This window comes from Hemiscyllium ocellatum, chromosome 16 (assembly GCF_020745735.1).
Source record: "Hemiscyllium ocellatum isolate sHemOce1 chromosome 16, sHemOce1.pat.X.cur, whole genome shotgun sequence".
NCBI classification, from domain to species: domain Eukaryota; kingdom Metazoa; phylum Chordata; class Chondrichthyes; order Orectolobiformes; family Hemiscylliidae; genus Hemiscyllium; species Hemiscyllium ocellatum.
Window position 1 is genome coordinate 4,173,146 of NC_083416.1, and position 23,543 is coordinate 4,196,688.

The following is a 23,543-nucleotide window of genomic DNA, read 5'->3' on the forward strand; positions in this document are numbered from 1 at the left end:
TTGCTATTGTCTTTTTAAAATTCTGGCTCCAAAAAAAAACTCTGGATTGTCATTTTGCATGTTCGTTTGGGATCTATTTTTCCCACTGACACAGCAGGTGGGGAACTGGAGTTGTCCTGGGCATTGCTTCAGATGAAGAATCCAGAGTTCCTCCTCATGTAAACATACTATGCAAACATGAAGCTCCCTGGAAAAGGCATATTGCTAGAGGCAATAGTACATAGAGTTAATATCTCTAGCATGGTGAAGGAACGGAGGGTGGCAGTGAGGAAATTCTAGGTCTGAGTAGGGTATGGGTAACTGAGGGCATTGGTTCAGTTGAAGGGAAGGAAAAGGGAAGGAGTTCATGAGTGATGGGGCTGGAAGCTGGAGATGGGGGAATACAGACCTTAGTCCTTTGTTTCAGTTGGAGTAAATTAACACCGTTTTCAGGTAGTGAGACCAAAGAGAAAGGGAAGGGATCCAGAAAAGTCACAAGGGAGTATCCTAGAAAGTGGATCCAATGAAGATGGGGAGGCCTGAATGGATCCTTGGCTATCTTTGGATTTTGTGAATTTTTCAAAAAACTTTAGTCTTTATTTGAGTATCAGTGCAAGAGCTGTTATCTGGTGCCCCTTTTAAATGCAGAAACTACTAAGAATCAGAGTAATAGAGATGTACAGAACCCAAACAGATCTTTCAGTCCAACACAACCATGCTAACCAGCTATCCTAATTTAATCTAGTCACCTGCAAGTTTGATCTCTCCCAAATGTCATTTTATCCTGGTAGCTAAGAAGCCTCACCTTGTGCATCCCACATGGTGCAATGTTGATTGCAGAATTTGCCTGTGTGCCTTCCCAATATGGCAGCTGTGTTTCTACTCTTGTTCCCTCTTGTGTAGTTCCTTACCCATTTGGTGTTAGTAATCTGGATTGCATTCCTTCAAGCTATCGACATTCCCAGGCTGCAAGGCTGTACATAGGTTTTAGAATAACACACACCTCTAAAGGGTTTTGTATTTCCTTCCTACTTTTCTAGATGGCCACCCATCTACTATCCTTTGTCTGTGGGACTCTCTGCCTGCTTCACTCTGTAGAGAATTGATTTCAAATGTTATCAATTTCACTTTGAGTCACCTACCTCCTGAAATGTTTACATTCCTGTTTTAATCTCCTCACTGTCATTACAGGTATTGTTCTGTCTATGTGCCCCTGGGGGTTTTGGAAGTGGCAGTGGGCTGGAAGCTATTGTAATTGGGCCTGGGGTATAATCAGCTATATGGGAACAGAGGCAATCCTAAGGATGTACTGTTATCATACAGTGCTTTCAGGATGGACATTTGTATTCTGAAAGAAAATCAACACTTTTTTTTCTTTAAAATCCTTTAAATTCTCAAGCCTTGCACTCCTATCTTTGAGGATGATAGCATTTTTGTTTCCTCGGACTACCTTCAAATTAGTTAGAAGTTACATGACACCAGGTTATAGTCCAGCAGTTTATTTGAAATCACACTTGCTTTCGAAACGCGTCTGACAAAGGAACACCGCTCCGAAAGCTTTTGATTTCCAATAAACCTGTTGGACTATAACCTAGTGTCGTGTGACTTCTGTCCTGGTCCACCCAGTCCAACACAAGCACCTCCACGTTATTCGGGCCTTTGAGTTAGGTTTATTGTCACTGTACACTTTCCGCTCTACTACTGCTCTTTTGTAGCTTCAGTACATAATGTTGCCAACACATGGTAAATACTTAAGAGAAGAGCACGTTTGCAATCAGAATCTTGTACAATGCACATTTGAGTCTGATAGCCATGTGTAGGATTTTAAAGTGAAATTTTTACTTTGTGCCTGCGATCAGGGAAAGCCATTTAAGCAAATGACAAACAATGCTGCTGGCCAAGTCAGATTGGGTACCTATTGCTGAAGCTGCCTGTGAATGTAGAAAAATGGCAGCCAGCACTGTCCGTGATGACAAATATTAAAAACTTTCCTGGTGGGTATGGTTTCATTTATATAAAAAAGGATTAAACATATTTGGAATTCTCCACAGATGGCGCTGTAATGTAAAGAGTAATTTTTACCTACACTGAATCCAATGTCTGTTCAGGCAGAAGGGAAAAGCATTGCTGCATATTTTTTCCGTTGTTGGCGTTTACTTGTACTCTCTCATTTTAGTACTTAGTGCAAAGACGTTCCATATCATTCTGATTATGGTAATACAACTAGGCTTTGCTGGGGCTTGAGAGTCTTGGCCTGACTATTATTTGGTAGAAAATGAATTTAAATTAATATCTAAATTTATTTTATTTCCTTTTGAACAGTTGGGAGTAGATTTTTTTTCTCTCAAAAATCTAGATTTCAATCAGCACTGAACAATAGTAAGTACTGATTAAGGGTGGCAATTAAGGCCTGGAACCATGTGGCCAGGCAGCTGTTCTCTTCTGTGATTTAAATTCTTTTTATGGCAACGAGACAAACTATTTTTTTTATAACAAAAACACTTGTAAGTAATTTCTCAACTCTTTCATTCTTTGAAAGATTTTTTAATAATACTCTATTCATACAGCAGAATGTATGTGATTCTTTTGTTCCAATCAAAGCTGCCCAGATTGTTGAAAAGGAATACTTGTTAATTAATTTCTAAATTCAAGAAACTCAACATAACTTTTGAGCTCCAATCAAGAACTGACTACATATTATTCCATGTTTGTTTTAAAAACATAACTAAAGCTTTATTTTCCTTTTGTATAATATAAACAAGTATTTATCTGAGGAGTAGATAGTGTATTCACTAAAATTTGTTTCAAATGAACATTCAACAAGAAAAAAGTTTTTGTTTAATAAAACATTTTTACATCTTACAATGGAAGTTTGCAGTATTATTTTTAACTCTAAGTTGCACCACTGGCCCTGTTGAAAATGACTCAGTGTTGCTGCAATGAGAAAAGGAGAAACTTTAAAAAGTCTCCCAAAGAGATGAATGAGTGAGATTAAAATTGAATGGAATCAGTCAGAACAGAAGCAGCAGCATGGGAACTGAGTAGAGAAAACTACATGTCCCGACAGCCTCTGGGCTAGTGCCAGGCAGACCCACTCTGAAAGGGAAAATTGGGAATGTGCAAGCATCACTTGTCAAAGTTATGAAATAACTCATTCTTAAAAATTTAATATCTCCTCAGCATGAGACTAAATCTAAACCAATTATGCTCCTCCTTGTACTAACATATCACTCTCAGCACACTTCTATTTATTTGTTCAGCTGCGCCCCCCCACCACTGCTATCCGTTGGCTCTATCCGCCTGACACGATCACCCTTTTCCTTTGGACTGAGCCAGTTGCTGGGTAGAGGAGGGGATTCCTGTTTAATTCAGACAATTGTATTCGGAAAGCCTTTCACTGAAAGCAAGTAAATCCTTATGAGCAATATAACCATCTTATATTTAAGCGTTGTGCTGCCTGATGGAATGAAAGGGAATGTTTCTGTCGGTAGTAGAAGTTTTGATACTAGATAACCTCCCCCCCCCTACCTTTTCCCTTTCCTATTCTCCTGTGAAGCAGGTTCCCACATCCGCCATTGTGGTCCGTAACAACTGGTCGGAGAGAGTGGGGGGAGCTGGATCTTTTCATTCACAATTAATGCGCAACTTTGTGGAAAGAAAGACCCCTTGGGTTCGAGGTTGTGATGGATTGTGTTGGGTAAATTGTCTCATCCATTCGCAAGCGCCCAGTCGACCCAGTGTGTGAGTGGGAGTGAAGATGAGGAAGGGCCCGGCACCCCTGGTGTCCCCAATGGGCGGCGGCCGGTGGTAGGGGCCGGCGAGTCTATATAAGGCGGCGGAGTGGTCCCCGTTGCTCAGTTGCTGTGGAGCGCGTTACCAGGGAGACGGAGGAGGCCGCAGCTACCGCCGGAGCAGCAGCAGCAGCCGGGGCCGGACACTGATGGTGGCGGTGGGTGCATCATCCGCTTGTCAGCTGCAACATAATCCCCTCCCCCCGGCCCATGAAGTGAGGTCCCCGGGGGGTGGGGGCTGGGGGTTTGGTTCGGGGCTGGGGGTGGGGGGTGGTGGAGGGGGTAAAGTTGTTGGAGGCCTCTTGAAGGACAAACACACCCTCACTCCAGGTCTCCAGCCCCCCACCCCAACCCCCAACCACACCCCCCACCCCAACCCCTCCCCCCAATCACACCCCCTCCCCCAACCACACCCCCCACCCCAACCCCTCCCCCCAATCACACCCCCTCCCCCAACCCCTCCCCCCAACCACACCCCCCACCCCAACCCCTCCCCCCAACCACACCCCCCACCCCAACCCCTCCCCCCAACCACACCCCCACCCCTCCCCCTCCCCCAACCACACCCCCATTCCACCCCAACACCACATCCCCACTCCCACACTCCCACCCTCCCAATCCCCCCTCCCCCCACCACCCCAATCCCCCCACCCCCCACCACCCCAATCCCCCCTCAACCCCCCCACCATCCCAATCCCCCCTCCACCACCCCAATCCCCCCTCCCCCACCCACCACCCCAATCCCCCCTCAACCCCCCCCACCACCCCAATCCCTCCTCCCCCCCCCACCATCCCAATCCCTCCTCCCCCCCCCACCATCCCAATCCCACCACCCCAATCCCCCCCTCGCCCCCCCCACCACTACTCCAACCCCCACCACCCTCCATTCCACCCCCTCACACCCCATTTCACCAACCTCCACCCTTCCCACACCCCCCCAACCTCCCTGCTCCTGCGCCCCCGTCCTCATCCTCATCCTCAATAATATGCACCAATTTTACACAAAAAAACTCTTGTAGCCGAGGGTTTCTTAGAAATCTTCGTTGTGTTTTTGTTTAAAGGTATTGCGGGGTGGGCAGAATTTGGAGGGGGCTGGGGGAAGGGAGGGCAGAGTGTGGGGGAAATGGTTCTCTTGCCCCCTAAAACCCATTACCTCAGGATGGGGTGGGGGAAGAGAGAGACCCAGGGGTCAGCCAGACACTTGTTGGAAATAACCACCTTACATCTCAATGCTCCCCTTAACTGCTCCTTCCCCCCCATTGACTCCTCACTGACCCCCCCCTCCCTCCAACCCCTCCACGACCCCCTCTCTCTCCAACTCCCCCATCGACCACCCCTCCCTCCAACACTCCCACGGAGCCCTCCGCCCTCCAAACCCACCCTCGACCCCCTTCCTCCAACACCCCACTGATCCCCGCCACCCCCCCACACGACACCCCTCCAACACCCCCCCCATCGACCCCCGTCCCTCCACTCCCCACCACCTTCCCCTCACTCTTGCACCCCCATCAACCCCCAATCACTCCCACCCTCCCCACCGACTTCCTTTCCCTGCAACCCCCCCTCCAATCCGCCCACGACGCCCCTCCCCCTTCACATGCCCTGCCTTCACTGGCCCCCCTCCCCCTCCCTTTTCATTCCCCCCCTTTTCATTCCCCCTCCCCTCCACTGCCCCCCCTCCCCTCCACTGCCCCCCCTTTCTCCCCTGGTTCCCCCCCTTTCTCCCCCCCCATTCCCACCTTCACTGGTTTCCCCCCCCCTTCACTGGATTCCCTCCCCCCCCTTACTGGTTTCCACCCTTCCCCCACCCCCCCTTCACCCCCCCCTTCACTGGCCTCCCCCCTTCCCCCCCCCCCCCCTTCACTGGTTTCCCCCCCTTCACTGGCCTCCCCTCCCACCCCTACCTTTCACTGGCCTCCCCTCCCACCCCTACCTTTCACTGGCACCCCTTCCCTCCCCCCCCCCCTTCACTGGCCCACTCCTTCCCCCCTTTCACTGCCCCACCCTTTGCCCCCCCCCGCACTGGCCCCCTGCCTCCCACCCCTTTGCTCACCCCCCTCCCATCCCTATCTTTCACTGACACCCCTTCACTGACACCCTCTCCTTCCCCCCCCCCTTCGCTGACACCCCCCCTTCACTGGCCCACCCCGTCCCCCCCTTTCACTGCCCCCCCCCCCCTGCACTGGCCCCCCGCCTCCCACCCCTTTGCTCACCTCCTCCCACCCTTACCCTACACTGACACCCCCTCCCTCCCCCCTTTCACTGACACCCCCCTCCCCCCTTTCACTGACACCCACACCGAACCCGCTCACCGAATCCCCTCCCTCCCCCGTGCCCCTGACTGAACCGCGCTCTTCCCCCTCCTTCTGATGCCCCAACTGATTTGGTTTCCTCCCTCCTTTACTGAGCCCCCCCTCACCCCACCCTGCCCTCAGTCTCCCTCCTCTCATTCCCCCCCCCTCACTGTTCCTGCCCCCCACCCAGTGTTCCTCACTCTCCCCGCCCCCACGTTTCCCTCCCCCTGCCCCGCTTCAGTTGCATGTCTTGCCGGACCCTATGTCTACCTCAGCCAGGTGAACCCCACCCCCTTTCCCCTTCAGCTGGGTGCCACGTCACCTCACCCCCTTTTCCAGATTTGCGGGGCGCCCACTCTGCCGCACGGTGGCTCAGTGGTTAGCACTGCTACCTCACAGCGCCAGGGTCCCAGGTTCAATTCCAGCCTCGGGTGACCGTTTGTGGGGAGTTTGCACATTCTCCCCGTGTCTGTGTGGGTTTCCTCCGGGTGACCCGGTTTCTTCCCACAATCCAAAGATGTGCAGGTCAGGTGTATTGGCCATGCTAAATTGCCCGTAGTCAGAGGGAAATGGGTCTGGGTGGGTTACTCTTCAGAGGGTCGGTGTGGACTGGTTGGGCCGAAGGGCCTGTTTCCACACTGTACGGAATCTAATCTAATCTAATCAAAACACAAGGCCGTTGGGCAGTTCAGCTGAAGCCAGTTCTCTGTTCGCTACCAGACTATCCTCATTTGGGGTTAGTCAGAATTAAATACTGCACTGAAGGACAGGTATGGAAGTGTCCAAAACCATTACATAAAGTTAAGTATCTGGAAATGAATCTAGACTCGTACTCCCACACCCCAACCTACCATTCAGTCTTTATTCTTGTCCCCTCAATTGTACCCCAGTCTTTCTTGTTTACCCACATTACCAGTTCTGGTTTGTATCTGGTGATTCCTGAAGAAGGGCTCATGCCCGAAACGTCGATTCTCCTGCTCCTTGGATGCTGCTTGACCTGCTGTGCTTTTCCAGCAACACATTTTCAGTTCTGGTTTGTACCCCATCTCTCACGTGTGCATTCTTTATGTTACCCAACATAGCCCAGGAACTCAGTCATACATCCTGTTTTGTGGTTAAAAGTTTTTAATTCCGTGCACTACTATGTAATTGGTGTACACTCCACCTTTTATGTGTTCTGTTTAAAAATACAATTCTTTTATTTGCTGGCCTTAATCTTGGAATTAGTTTACCTCGAATTCCATTGATGCTGGTCCTTTACATTGTGTATATTGGATGTTAAACAGTGAACATTGTGCTTTATTGACAGCGTGACATATTTTATAAGAGTTCTAATATCTCATTAAGAATGCAATGAGTCTGGATGACTAAATCAATAGGTCTGATAAAATCAGAGCTTTCATTGCCCAGAATTATGTGCTGTAATATTGAAGGGCAGGAACATGGTGTTGGATTATTTGAGCACTTATATCGCTGATCATGTTTGCAATGATGGTATGTGAAGAGCATGTACTTTGAATGGGGAGTAGATGAAAGCAGAAGTTGAGGCAAGTGATCTCGTATCATTCATAGGATCTATTTGTGGTTCCCATTTCAGCAGCCTACTCTCCTGAAGGTGCTGAGTTAGCTCATGATGCACTTTAACCTGTGTCCCATAGTAACATGCTCAAGTGCCAGTTTTAACTGGTTCTTCCAGAAAGGGAAAGGATGGAAAAAAAAGGGAACGTGGATCAGAGTTTAATGTGCTACAGGAGTTGCCGAATAATAACCTGGTGACTTTAGTTCTAGCTTAAAGCACGATTGCAACATTTTAAAGACTGGGTAATTTGGAACATACCAGGACTAGAAGATGGAATCTTTCCAACACTGTAGCTCCTGTAACGTTCAGGGCACCTCCTTACCCTGAGCTACGAATTAGAGTAGCCGAGGCCTGATAACTTGCTGACCTTTTGCCGAAGGTGGTGATAACTTGGAATGCCATTGGGAAAGGGAAAATGGTAAGTCAGAAACTTGAGTGAGAGAGTTATCCGAGGGGGAAAGAACTTTCTTTGGGGTGATAATTAATTATTCCCTAATGCGGTCACATGCTCTTGAAAACCAAATTATACCTTTATGAATGTTTTTAGTGCAGATGCTGGAGATCAGAGCTGAAAATCTGTTGCTGGAAAAGCGCAGCAGGTCAGGCAGCATCCAAGGAACAGGAGAATCGACGTTTTGGGCATGAGCCCTTCAACCACAAGGGAAAACCATAGCAACATGACGGCTGGAGGAAGAGTGCTTCATCTTCCGCCTAGGAACCCTCCAACCACAAGGGAAAACCACCATCAGGGATATATTTCCCTCCTCTCCCCCATCAGTGTTCCGAAAAGACCACTTCCTCCGTGACTCCCTCGTCAGGTCCGCACCCCCCACCGACCCAACCTCCACTCCCGGCACCTTCCCCTGCAACTGCAAGAAATGCAAAACTTGCGCCCACACCTCCCCTCTTACTTCCCTCCAAGGCCCCAAGGGATCTTTCCATATCCGCCACAAATTCACCTGCGCCTCTACACACATCATTTACTGCATCCGCTGCACCCGATGTGGTCTCCTCTATATTGGGGAGACAGGCAGCCTACTTGTGGAACATTTCAGAGAACACCTCTGGGACACCCGCACCAACCAACCCAACCGCCCTGTGGCTCAACACTTCAACTCCCCCTCCCACTCCGCCAAGGACATGCAGGTCCTTGGCCTCCTCCATCGCCAGACCATAGCAACACGACGGCTGGAGGAAGAGTGCCTCATCTTCCACCTGGGAACCCTCCAACCACAAGGGATGAACTGAGATTTCTCCAGTTTCCTCATTTCCCCTCTTTCCCCCCCCCCCTCCCCCGCCCCCCCAACACCTTGTCTCAGTCAAATCCCTCGAACTCAGCACCGCCTTCCTAACCTGCAATCATCTTCCTGACCTCTCCGCCCCCACCCCCACACCGGCCTCTCGCCCTCACCTTGACCTCCTTCCACCTATCACATTTCCAATGCCCCTCCACCAAGTCCCTCCTCCCTACCTTTTATCTCAGCCTGCTTGGCACACCCTCCTCATTCCTGAAGAAGAGCTCATGCCCCAGACATCGATTCTCCTGCTCCTTGGATGCTGCCTGACCTGAATGTTTTTAGTGTATTGTGATTGCACTCAATCTCTAACATATGCATAACTAAAAGGTGAGTTACAAAGGCTGATCCTTTGCTGCTGTTGATTGTCAATGGAAGCAATGGCTCTTTTTAAAAACAAAATCTGGTCTAGGAAACATGGATGTTGCTGGCTAGGCCAAGATTTATTGTCCATCCACAATTTCCCTGGAGAATGCCTCCTTGGAGTGGTACAATTATAATGTGTAAAAGACATTTGGAAGGGGACATGAATAGGATGGGGTTGGAGGAATATGGGCCAAATGCTGGCAAATGGGGCTAGATTTATATCTGATATCTGGTTGGCGTGGACGAGCTGTATGACTCGATGGCTGCAGTCCTTGGACACAGTACAGTCAAGTATGGAGTTCGAGGATTTTGACCCCTCAGCAATGAAGGAACAGCAGTATAGTTCCAAAGCAAGATGGTGGGAATGTGCAGGTGGTGTTCCCAGGCGTCTGCCTTTGTCCTTCAAGTTGGTGGGTGCTTTTTCTGGGTACAGTTCTACTGCACTGTGCCTGGATGTTTGCGGGGAGTTGTTAGTTTATGGTCCAAGCCGTCCTTGCAAGAGATGTATTTTTTTTCCTTCAAACATCACTTCAAAGAAGTGTGGTGTTGGGGCATTTAAGATCATGAGACAGGACATTGTTCAGCACCTCCTGGCAGCTATCTACAGAAACCTGATGGGAGCTGGCCAAGATTGGCTAGAAGGGCGTGGGGTGCTGGATGTTTATTTGTAAAAGAGCTAAACTAAAGAGTAGAGCATTGTTATCCCTTTCACGCATTAGTTAGAGGAAAGTCATACATTTTAATTCTTAAATTGAAGCCAGATAATTCAAATTCCCAGATAATTCTAGTTTCTTTGATGTAATGTATGACTGAAGTTTCAGGAGTAGTCTGTATTCAGCATTAAACCATTTCGAGGTATGATCTGATAAGAGTAAAATTGCCTGTAAATAAAATTTGATATTTAAAAGGGAGACTTTTATTGATGTAGAACAAACAGTGCTGGAGAAACTCTACAGCATCTGTAGAGAGAAAAATATTTTGTTATTCTCTCCTTTGATGCTGCCAGATCTGCTGAGTTTTTCCAGCATTCTGTCTGTTCCAGATTTCCCGCACCGGCAGAACTCTGGCTTCATTTGTGCATTAAAGCAGAACTTTCATGATCTCCTGTGTCCCAAAGCACACGACAGCGAATACAGTGTTTTTGGGGTTGTCTATCCCTGTAAGGATTGTGAAAATTAATTTGGATCAACCAACTCCCACAAAGGCAATGTCATAGTGGTCAGATGCTGTTCTTGGGCTGTAAGTTCTGCCAGGACACGTGGTCGTGTTGGTTTTCAGTTAGCTCCATAGAATCTTGTGGCAGTCCGAGAGGGCTGATAGGCTATGGTTTAATGTCTCATGCAGTAGCGTCACCAATGCAGCACTCCCTGGTGATTTCATTAGAACTTAAATTCTCTGTAGATTCAGGAATGTTTCCCTCTATACTGGTGTGTGGATTGGGGGCAGGGGTGAGAGGGTAGCAGTAGGATTGAGTGATGAGAACCAGGAAGCATAATCTGAAGGGGCAGGATAATAGGGCTGAATGAAGAGGAATGCCTTTGTATTGTTGTTTGCTGCTCGGTGAACATATGTGCATGTGGGTAAGGATATCATTGAGCTGAGCCCACTCTGTGTTAAATGAGTGGCTCACATTCACTGTTGAGGTTCATGGAAAGAGTTGTTTCTCCCATACAGTGGCTAGCTGAAGCAGACGTGATGTCAGCAGGGGTTATCCTCCAGCTGCACTACATACCTCCCAGCATTGCAGAATGTAAAATTATTTCATGAGTTTTTCAGAAAGCCTTTGACATTGCCTGCCTGACAATGATTGGTTGCCAATCAGAAGTGATCCTGCCAAGTTGCAGAAATGTCAAAGTTAGCTTTCATTTTAAAGGCAGTTTTAAAGTGTTGTCACAGTTTTCATTTTGTGGCAAGTTGATGATTGACCATTTCTGACCTGTTCTGTTTAACCTTTTGGTAACTTGTCTTGCCAATACTTCACTTTTCTGTGCACTGATGCTCTCCTGATTTGCTGGACTGCTTTTAATTTGTTGCTCTGGCTCAATGTTGCCTATAGCAGCAGTACATGACATGATTCATAATGGTCATATGTTTGGAAAATGACCACTTAAAGCTTTGTCATATAAAGAATCATGTATGCCTGGTTTACTTCCAACCTACCTTTTCATTACTTCACATGCTTTTTTTCACTCTTCTCTCCATCCCCACCACCCCTCTATGGGAGTGAATGACCTTCTCTCTTAAGGTTGTGGTCAAACAGAAGATTTCACACAAGGCCTTTATATAAGGGAGTAAAATGTCAGCTGTACACTTCCATCTATTCAACTTCACTTGCTCTCTGCATCCTAATCTTGCTCAGTTTCTGGTTATTTATGTGACAAGTGCCCATCTTAAGTTCATCCTTTTTGATAGTCAGATAATGGGGTTGGGGTTGCCACATATCACTTCCACCAGATATGATCGAGAGCCTAATTGTTGCTGTTTGGGAGCAGCATATACTGCTCCCTGATCCTCTCTCTTGCAGTCTACACTCTGGCTCTGTGTCCTGCCCAGCCCCCTGCTTGCAATGTATCTACTGCACATTGCACTTCCTGCCTTGCTGCTTATCCCCAGAGTGCTCATTCACAGCAATGGTTTGAGAGAGGAAAGTGAGGAACTGGAGGTTCAATGAGAGGGAGGGCCCATACTTTCGGGGAGTTGCAGAGGCTGTGAATCTGTGGGCCAGTTGGGGGTTCCGGAGTGGTAGAGACCATTAATAGGAGGGTTTGAACAGGATTGATGCGTAGGAGAGGCAGTTACATGGAGGTAAGTAGGCCAGTTGATATTTTTTAAAACTTGTATTTTGTTTCTTGCTTTTTTAAAATTTACTAATATGTAATTAACAATATGAATATTTCAGCCTGTGGGGTAAAATGTTTTGTTTTCCTGATGAGAGAGATTGTGTAGGACCCAGCCATTGCTTTTCAGTCGATTTTTAAAGGGAAAAGTCTGATTTGTTTAAAATTTTTTCACTTCAAGAAGTTGTTCTTTTCTTGCTGTACTATAAGCCATTTGCTTTGTGAGACTTTGAGGTGAACATGGAGAGATGTTGCTTTAGTTGCATGTACACTGGTTGTATGATGTGGTGACTCCTTGGAAGGGTTGTCACTGAGGGAATAATCAGATGTTACTGCTCTGAAATCATTCACTTATGACTGTCTCTGAATAACTGAAACGTTTTGCTTACACCAATAATATCCAATATACATGTATTGCACCCAGCATTTCCAAGTCATCGGCTGCAGATTATTCCCTCAATGACAGGCCACCTTCTACATTTTTGCAGACCAGTAAAATCTGATCATGGCTAACAGCGTTGCTCTCCACATTTCAAAGTAAATGACAATGTTGAGGAGAAGTTTAATAAATTGTTTTGTGTTTTAATCAGAAGTAATTGTATTTTGTTTTCCGTTTTCAACATTAGCTATTGGATCTCAGGGTTTCTACTATATCCACTAACTTCTTTGAAGTTAAAGGAGGTGTCTCAATTTGAGTTGTGACCTGAATCTTGTTTTAGATTTTGAATTCTGACAGTGGAAGCAGGACATTTGGCCCATTGAGTCTACACCTTCCCCCTCGAGAGCATACCACCCAGATCCACCAACCCTCTGCTCCTAACCCCCCCACCCTCCCCCAATCTCTGTAACCCTGCATCCCCCATGGCTAATCCACCTAACTTAGGTGTGTTGTAAAAGATGTGTGCGGTTTTTCTTTCCTCATCCCAGTGTTCAACAATGGTCCCTATGCGCCTCTAATCACTGAGTGGGCATCTACAATAACTAAGAACATCGAACCCTTGAAAGCACATGCGCAGTCAACGTGCAGCAGTGCCCAAGGTTTGCCTGGCCATTCCCATGGATGCCGGGGAGCTGCTGACAGTCATGTTTGTCTTTGTTGACACTCTGCGCACTGCCCCACAAACATGGCAACGTCTGCATCCAAACCTGGCCACCAAATATAACACCTCACCAACATCTGGAGGAGTTCAGCTGGCATGTGATGGTGACCTTTGCTTGAGGACAATCACTCTTGCTCCCCAGAATAAAATGCTGTCCTCCACTATGATTGCTACAAATTTTTGTCCATAATGTTTTGGTGGAACTTTGATTCCAAATATGACAGCCTCTTTGTGTGTACTTACACTCTGCGTTAGCCAAAGTCCTGGATACATATTGGACTATTGGGTATTCCTTTGCATTGGGCCACCTAAGACCTAATACCCTCTGATGCCATACAGGCAGGGATTGCAGTGAATACAAGATCTTTCTTGGGATTGTAGTTTGTCAACAGCTCAGCAGATGATAGCTGTTCCTTTACTTCATGGAAAGCTAGAGTTTGTCTTTGAGACCATTTCCAAAGCTGATCCTTCTTTAGGAATTGATACAAAGATCTCCAGATGAATGCCAGGTTAGCTATGAACTTTCCATAATTTATTAGCTCAAGAAATGATTTTTGCTACTAGACAGATGTGGGAGCTGGAGCACCTCTGCTTGCCCTCTGTTTACCTTCCAATGGGTGTAACCCAGTCTTGTCACCTCTCTAACTTGGGCACCTGGAATGCACATTCTTCCCTTCTTAGGCACACGCCTGTTTTGGAAAAACACTTCAGGACTGTTTCCAACTTTGTGTTCCTTATAAGTTTTCCCTCGTTATCAGGACATCATCTGGGTAAATGGCACCTGAGGTAGACCTTGCAAAATGTTCTCCATCGTCCGCTGAAAAATTGAACAGGCTGACAATACCCCGAATTGCAGTCTCTATATTCTACTTGCTGCTTTTTTCAGTGGTAAGTAGACAAGCAGGAGGCTGGATGACCACAACAAGCCAGGAAACATCAAGAGGTGGAGAAGTCAGTGTTTCGGATATAACTTTGCTTCAGGGATGGAGGTTGGGGTAGAGGGGGGGCTGCAGATAAAGGGGTGGGGTGGGAGGTATTAGGTGGGGAGAGGAGACAGAATATAGTGAGGTAGTGATAGGTGAACCCAGGTAATGGGTGCGACCTGGTTGGTTGATAGGAAGGATGAATCCATTTGGTAGCTGGAAGGAAAGGTCAGTAGATGGAATGAAAGGGAGGAAGCGGGGCTGGAAAGGGAGCTGGGGGTAGGGTGGGAAGGTTATTTGAAATTGCAGAACTCCGTGTTGAGTCCTCTGGGCTGTAGGTTCAGAGAATGTCTTCAAAGAGGGCGTCCTTGAAGAGACTTCCCTGTGATATAAATGTAGACAAAAAAAACTGCAGATGCTGGAATCCAAAGCAGACAAGCAAGAACAAGATACCTTCCCATCCGGCTCCCTTTCCAGCCCCATCACCTCCCTTCCCTCCTTCCAGCTACCATTGGAATTCATCCCTCCCATCGACCAATCAGGTTGTACCCGTCACCTGTGTTTCCTATCACTACCTCACCATTCCACCCCTCTCCCACCCCTTTATCTGCAACTGCCCTTACCCCCCCACCTCCAGTCCTGAAGAAGGGCTGACTTCCCGAAGCATTGACTTCTCCACCTCCTGATGTTCCCTGGCTTGCTGTGTTCTTCCAGCCTCCTGCCTGTCTGTTTTGGATTCCAGCATCTGCAGCTTTTCGTCTCTTTTTCCAAGCTAATTGTAGTGTTTGTTTGTAGTCCAGTTGGGTTTCAGCTAGTAGACATTTTTGTGTGGTTACATTATTAATTCTACATACCAGATGATCTCTAATCACCCCCATTAAGAACTAAAACAAATTGACAGGCCTCTGCCAGTTATCTTAACCTAGTCATAAGCCCGATACAGATTCCCTAAGTTCTAGAATTGCCAAGTAAAAGCAATAACTTGGGTTGTAATATTTCTTAACTACACTAGTCAATACTTGAAAGACTTTATGTCTGGTGCAGCAGGGGAAGTTAGACTCCCAATGACTGAAAAAGCTGCAGCTCCACAGGCAGTCAGGAAGATTGCTTGTTTTTTTTTGTCTGTCATGATGTCTGGGGGTGGGGGGGGGAATAAAACACATTCTTTCCATATAGTGGGCCCAGTTCTTGATGGCAGGGTCAAACACATCAAACTCCCCAAACAGAGGCATGATGTAAGAAATGCTTACCCCAACTCAGATGACAGTTTGAATGAGTTTCTTTAGGATCATGCTTTACTCGGCTACTGAAGTAACTCCGCAGAGGCTGGTATTCTGTCACCAAGTCACCCTTTATTTACAGTCATTGACTATAGTACTGTCTCATACAAAGTAAGGCACCAGAGTGTCAGTATCCCTGACACTCACCCCTTTTTGTCTGTCAGCCAGGGTTCCCTGATTGCGGCTGTTAATCTGGTCCAACCAAGGAACTCATTCAATGAAGTCCAGCTGGCTGACCTCCATACAGTCCCTACAGGTACAAGATTGCAAGGAACCATTGATGTTGGCTATTAGAGTGTTAGCTTTGCATACATTAAACTTTGAAATATTCCCATGCTGTATTTTTTAGGAATGGATTTTTATTTTTTCTCCCATGGCGTGACTTGAACTGTAAATGGCAGTAATTTTCTTGGGAACTGTTTTTCTTCCTTGTTGTTCCGGCGCTTGTGCCAATACTTGAGAGCACAGCTTTGGTGATAGGACTTGTTCACATAGTCTTTACTCTCTGACAATCAATCTTGATGACTGCACCCAGAAAGCTGGACCTGAGTGCAAGAAAGATAAGTGTGTGCATAAGTTTTCCAATCTGTCAACTTCATAAATTAGCAGCATTGTTTCATTTACTGTTAGACCCTGCTTTGTGCTTAGCAGGACTATGCATATTGGAGATTTGTTTTTCAGATTGCATATTTTATGGCACTCTCCCTCTTTTTATACTGTATTTGGAGTCATGGTCTAAAGTGCATACTGTAATCAGTGGGGTTAAAAGATAAACTAATTCTCGTTACAGCCCTTAATGCAAAAAAGTTTACTGTGGAAAATATTCTCTTCCCATCTTGTTCCCCCAAATAAGTATTCTCCTCGGTTTTTGGATAAACATAGCCCTTTACTACAAATCCATCAAAAGATGCAGTTATTGTTTCTTTTTCTGGACAGGAATTAAAACGTTATACATTGTAAGTGCCTGAAACTGGCAGAAATCCATTTGTCATTCAATCCAAAATCCTTATTTGGATGTTTGCTATTTTTATTCATTCTCTCTTTTTCTTTACTCCTCGTTCCTTCACCCCCAGCACCACCTGTTCCCATACATATGGAGGAAGAGACTAGGTGATTTCCAGAAGCAAAACCTTAGCTCCTGAAGACCAGATTGGGGCTGGCTGGGAGTTTGATCTTTACTGCTTTGTGTCGTCCTGGACAACAATTTGTGGCAGGATTACAATTAGATTTTATTTTTGTTTTTTCTCTAAATGGTTCTCTTTGCCAATTGGAAGGTGGAGAAAAAGGCTGTTTGAGCTAACGATCGCAGAAAACGGGAGTAGACCATTTGGCCCATCGAGGTCACTCTGTATTCAACAGGAGTGTGGCATATCCTGCATCTCAACGCCACACTGTCACTGACACCTTTAGCATTCAGAAATCCATCTGTTTATTTTCTGAATAAATTCAGAGTTGGCCTCTACAGCCTTCTGAGGTAATGACTTTAAATAAATACATAAATAGGAAAGGTTTGGGGAGGGGGGAGGATATGGACCCAGGAGCAGGCAGGTGGGAATAGTTTGGTTTGGGAGTTCTGCATGGACTGGTTAGACCGCAGGGTCTGTTTCCGTGTTGGATGATTTTATAATTCTCGACCACTTGTCTTTCTAACGGTATAGTGTACCTGCATGCTTGCTTTCAGTAACTGATCTGCAGGGGCATCCAGGTTACTTTGTATGTCAACCTTTCCCAATCTATCACCGTTTAAATAATACTCTACTGTTCTGTTTTGTCGAATGAAGTGAACAACTTCATAATTATCCAAGTTATATTGCATCTGTCATGCATTTGTCCACTCATTCAATTTGTCTAAATCATCTTGAAGCCTCCTTGTATCTTCTTCATCACTGAATTCACTGTTTGGTGTCATCCATAAACTTGAGGAATATTACATTCAGCAGCTCTGTGTCTGCTGCTAGAAGAGTGCCCTGAATTCCAGGATCGTGGAACACCCAGGAACAAGGTAAATGAAGTGTTGGTGTGGGGGTGCTGTGAATGTAACGCACTGCTCTGTCAAGCCAACTTACAGCAGATGGCAGACCAAAGTTACAGCCTTCCTGGGGAACAGTAAGCTGCTTGATTTGATATTACCTCATAGCCAGCACATTTGCAATATGTCCAATGCCAAGATTCTGTGACCTTTGCACCCTTTAAACCCTCTGCATGCCTGATCTAGCTGTAGTTCCTGTACACTGAGATACCTGGTAAAGGCTGCAATGCCCTCCTTTCAAAAGCACCTGTGCACTGTTCACTTCCCCAGGAGCTGGCTGCATCAGAGTAAAGTATCTCCTTAAACCCAGACGGGTGCAGGTATATAGTTCCTTGAAAGTCGGTAGGCAGGGTGATAGAGGTGGCCTTTGGCAAGCTTGCCTGTGTTGGTCAGAGCATTGAGTGCAGGTGTTGGGACATCATGTTCCAGCTGTATGAAACATTGGTAAGGCCACATTTGGATTACTGAATACAATCCTGGTCGACCTGCCAAAGGAAAGATGTTATTAAATTGGAAAGGCTGCAAAGAAGATGGACAAGGATATTACCGAATCTGGAAGGTTTGACTTTTCAGGAGAGAAGGGGACATTTTTCCTTGGAGATAGGTGACTGACGGGTGACCTTAGAGGTTTACAAGATCATGGGGGATATAGATAAGGTGAATAGTCAAGATCTTTTCCCCACGGTGGGGGTGTTCAAAACTAGAGGGCATTGGTTTAAAGTGAGAGGAGAAAGATTTTAAAAGGGGCCTGAAAGGCAACTTTTTTGCACAGAGAGTGGTGCGTGTATGGAACAAATTGCCAGAGGGAAGTGGTAGAGACTGGTGTAACTAAAACATCCAGAAGTCATTTGGACAAGTACATGGAGAGGAAAGGTTTAGAGGAATATGGCCAAATGCTGGCAAAAGGAACTAGTTCAGTTTGGGCCATCTGGTTGACATGGACGAGTAGGACTGAAGGGTCTGTTTCCGTACTGGATGATTCTATGACTATGCATTTGATTCCTACAACCAAATTGTTGATCTAAGCATCATTCAACCTTTTGCTTTTGTATTGACTCGGAAGCTGGTGCATCATAGGAATGGTTGTGCTGCCTTATTGATTGGGACAAAGTCACGTGGTAAACTCCAGGAATAGACATAATTACAACTGGCAATCCAAAGGAACATCTTGTAAATATATTTATTAGCAAATTTTTTTAACTTCAAAGGACCATCTTGAATTGATTTTAAGACGACCTTGCAGATATTGAAGGGATTTGTTGATAAAGTCTGGCATTTTTGGATGTCTGATGATGATTTGTAGTTACTGGCCTTGGCTAACTATAAAAGTCCAATAAGTGAACCCTGTCAGGTAATTGTCTTGCATTGCATCCCAGAGTGCTGAACTCGCTTCTCTGTCTGGGTTTGGGGAGTGGAGAGGTGCTAGCTGCTCAACGGCCAACGTTTATAAGGAAGTTGTTCACTTACGCACTTCCATTACTACTGTCACTGTCCCTATTGCTGCTGGAGACCAAATCCTTATTTGTCATCCTATTTCCTGTTCATTACCACCAGTCGTTTGTGTAATTGCTTCTGTACGGAATTGACTTGGGAGGCTGAATGGTGCATTGAACTGGGGCTTGGTGTTAGAATTCAACTGAAATGGTGAGATCATAGTCTCTTGGTTCTGACTGCAAGTCAGAGTAATGCAGTGGAAAGATGTATGTATTTGGTGTGATATGGAAGGGCCTTGAAATAACTGCGCAGAGGTTGGTATCCAGTCAACAATGCACCCTTTGTTTACTTGTGGCTAGCCAGCTCAGAGTCAGTCCTATGAAGTGAGATTAGCACACAGAACATAGAACAATACAGCACAGAACAGGCCCTTCAGCCCATGATATTGTGCCGAACATTTGTCCTAGCTTAAGCACCTATCCATCTACCTATCCAATTGCCGCTTAAAGGTCACCAATGATTCTGACTCTGCCACTCCCACGGGCAGCGCATTCCATGCCCCCACAACTCTCTGGGTAAAGAACCTACCCCTGATATCCCCCCTATATCTTCCAACCTTCACCATACATTAATGTCCCCTTGTAACACTCTGTTATACCCAGGGGAAGAAGTCTCTGACTGTCTACTCTATCTATTCCCCTGATCATCTTATAAACCTCCATCAAGTCACCCCTCATCCTTCGCCGTTCCAATGAGAAAAGGCCTAGCACTCTCAACCTATCCTTCTATGACCTATTCTCCATTCCAGGCAACATCCTGGTAAATCTCCTCTGCACCCTCTCCAAAGCTTCCACATCTTTCCTAAAGTGAGGCGACCAGAACTGCACACAGTACTCCAAATGTGGCCTTACCAAGGTCCTGTACAGCTGCAACATCGCCTCACGACTCTTGAATTCAATCCCTCTGCTAATGAACGCTAATACACCATAGGCCATCTTACACGCTCTATCCACCTGAGTGGCAACTTTCAAAGATCTATGAACATAGACCCAAGATCCCTCTGCTCCTCCACCTGACTAAGAACCCTACCGTTAACCCTGTATTCCGCATTCTTATTTGTCCTTCCAAAATGGACAACCTCACACTTGACAGGGTTGAACTCCATCTGCCACTCCTCAGCCCAGCTCTGCATCATATCTAAGTCCCTTTGCAGCCGACAACAGCCCTCCTCACTATCAACAACTCCACCAATCTTCGTATCGTCTGCAAATTTACTGACCCACTCTTTGACTCCGTCTTCCAAGTCATTAATAAAAATTACAAACAGCAGAGGACCCAGAATTGATCCCTGTGGAACTCCGCTTGTAACTGGGCTCCAGGCTGAATATTTACCATCTACCACCACTCTCTGACTTTGACCGGTTAGCCAGTTCTCTATCCAACTGGGCAAACTTCCCACTTTTCCATGCCTCCTGACTTTCTGCATAAGCATACCATGGGGAACCTTATCAAATGCCTTACTAAAATCCATGTACACGACATCCACTGCTCTAGCCTCAGCCACATGTTTGGTCACCTCCTCGAAGAATTCAATAAGACTGTAAGGCAAGACCTACCCCTCTCAAATCCGTGCTGGCTGTCCCTAATCAAGCAGTGTCTTTCCAGATACTCATAAATCCTATCCCTCAGTACTTTGCCTACCACCGAAGTAAGACTAACTGGCCTGTAATTCCCGGGGTTATCCCTATTCCCTTTTTTGAACAGGGGCACAACATTCGCCACTCTCCAGTCCCCTGGTACCACCCCCGTTGACAGTGAAGACGAAAAGATCATTGCCAACGGTACTGCAATTTCCTCTCTTGCTTCCCACATAATCCTAGGATATATCCCGTCAGGCCCAGGGGACTTGTCTATCCTAAGTTTTTCAAAATGCCCAACACATCTTCCTTCCTAACAAGTATCTCCTCTAGCTTACCAGTCCGTTTCATACTCTCCTCTTCAACAATACGGTCCCTCTCATTTGTAAATACTGAATAAAAGTACTCATTCAAGACCTCTCCTATCTCTTCTGACTCAATACACAGTCTCCCACTACTGTCCTTGATCGGACCTATCCTTGTTCTTGTCATTCTCATGTTTCTCACATACGCATAAAGGGCCTTGGGGTTATCCTTGATTCTACCCGTCAAAGATTTTCATGCCTCTCTTAGCTCTCCTAATCCCTTTCTTCAGCTCCCTCCTGGCTATCCTGTATCCCTCCGACACTCTGTCTGAACCTTGTTTCCTCAACTTTATGTAAGCCTCCTTCTTCCTCTTTACTAGCCATTCAACCTCCCTCGTCAACCAAGGCTCCCTCACACGACCATCTCTTTCCTGCCTGACAGGTACATACATATCAAGGACACATCGTATCTGTTCCTTGAAAAAGTTCCACCTTTCAGCGACATCCTTCCCTGACAGCCTGTGCTCCCAATTTATCTCCTCAGATCCTGTCTCGCAGCATTGTATTAACCCTTCCCCCAATTGTAAAACCTGCCCTGTTGCACGCACCTATATCTCGCCATAACCAAGGTGAAAGTCACAGAATTGTGGTCACCATCACCACTGCCATCACTTGTCCCGGTTCGGTACCGAGTTCCAAATCCAATATGGCCTCCCCTCTGGCCAGACAATCTACGTACTGAGTTAGAAAAGCTTCCTGGACACACTGCACAGGCACCGCCCTGTCCGATCTACTTGATCTAAAGAGCTTCTAATCAATATTTGGGAAGTTGAAATCGCCCATGACTATTACCCTGTGGCTTCTGCACCTTTCCAAAATCTGTTTCCCAATCTGTTTCTCCACATCTCTGCTGCTATTGGGGGGCCTGTAGTAAATACCCAACAAGGTGACTGCTCCTTCCCTATTTCTGACTTCAACCCATACTACCTCCAAAGGCAGATCCCCCTCGAACTGCCTTTCTGCAGCTGTTATACCATTTCTAATGAGCAATGCAACCCTCCCTCCTTTTTTTCAACCACCCCCCCCAAACTTACTGAAACATCTGTAACCAGGAACCTCCAACAACATTCCTGTCCCTCATCTATCCACGTTTCCGTGATGGCCACAACATCGTAGTCCCAAGTACCGATCCACACCTTAAGTTCAGCCACCTTATTTCTGATACTCCTTGTGTTGAAGTATACGCACTTGAGCCCATCTCTGTGTCCGCAAGTATTCCCTGTCAGTGCTACCTTCTCCACAGCTTCCCTACGTTCTTGGACATCCTGAAAAACAGCTAACCTACTTGCCGGACTACAAGTCCGGATCCCATCCCCCTGCCAAATTAGTATAAACCCCCCCCCCCCCCCCCCCCCCCCCCACCGAAGAGTGTTAGCAAACCTACCTCCCAGGATATTGGTGCCCTTCTGGTTCAGGTGCGACCCATCCTGCTTGTACAGGTCTCACCTTCCCCAGAATGCAGTCCAATTGTCCAAATACCTGAAGCCCTCCCTCCTACACCATCCTTGCAGCCACGTGTTCAACTGCACTCTCTCCCTATTTCTTGCCTCACTGTCACGTGGCACCGGCAACAACCCAGAGATGACGACTCTGTCCGTCCTAGCTTTTAGCTTCCAGCCTAACTCCCTGAGCTCCTGAATGACCTCCCCACCCCTCTTCCTACCTATGTCGTTGATGCCAATGTGCACCACAACTTCTGGCTGCACACCCTCCCCCTTTCTCCATGTTTATCATGGAGATGATGTGGGGCATTTTGTTTTCTGAAGTCACTTTGACCTGAAGCAGTTCTGTCATATTGAAAGGTGTATTGTGATTTGAAACCATGCAGTATGTGGAAGTGAGTTGCACCACCATGCATGTACATATGCAAACCTTAGGGTTCTTTGAGAAGGTGACCAAATATGTGAATGAGTGTAAAGCATTTGTGTATATGGATTTCAGTAAGGCGTTTGATAAGGTTCCCCACGGTAGGCTATTGCACAAAATATGGAGGCATGGGATTGAGGGTGATTTAGTGGCTTGGATCAGAAATTGGCTAGTTGAAAGAAGACAGAGGGTGGCAGTTGATGGGAAATGTTCATTCTGGAGTTCGGTTACTAGTGGGGTACTGCAGGGATCTGTTTTGCATCTCTGCTGTTTGTCATTTTTATCAACGACTTCGATGAAGGTGTCAAAGGGTGGGTTAATAAATTTGCAGATAACACCAAGGTCAGTGCAGTTGTGGACAGTGTTGAAGGATGTTGTAGATTACAGAGGGACATAGTTAAACAGCAGAGCTGGGCTGAGAAGTGGCAAGTGGAATTTAATGCAGAAATGTGAGGTAGTTCACTTTGGAAGAAGTAACAGGAATGCAGAGTACTGAGCTCATGGTAAGATTCTTGTCAGTGTACGTGAGCAGAGAGATCTCAATGTTCATGTACGTAGATCCCTGAAAGTTGCCACCCAGGTTGATAGGTTTTTTTAAGAAGGCATAGAGTGTGTTAGCTTTTATTGGTAGAGGAATTGCATTTTGGAACCATGAGGTTACGCTACACCTGAACAAAACTCTGGTGCGGCCGCACTTGGAGTATTGTGTCCAGTGCTGGTCACCGCAATATGGGAAGGATGTGGAAGCTTTGGAAAGGGTTCAGAGGA

General features: G+C 46.5%; 1 protein-coding gene across 1 annotated transcript in view; it reads left to right on the plus strand.

Annotated features, from left to right (window-relative positions):
• Positions 1–3,841: 3,841 nt before the first annotated feature.
• Positions 3,842–23,543, plus strand: part of fam53c (family with sequence similarity 53 member C) — a 124,205-nt gene continuing 104,503 nt past the window's right edge. Inside the window, exon 1 of the mRNA XM_060837011.1 lies at positions 3,842–3,928. The gene's annotated coding sequence lies outside the window, so the exon portion shown is untranslated. The remainder of the gene's footprint in view (positions 3,929–23,543) is intronic.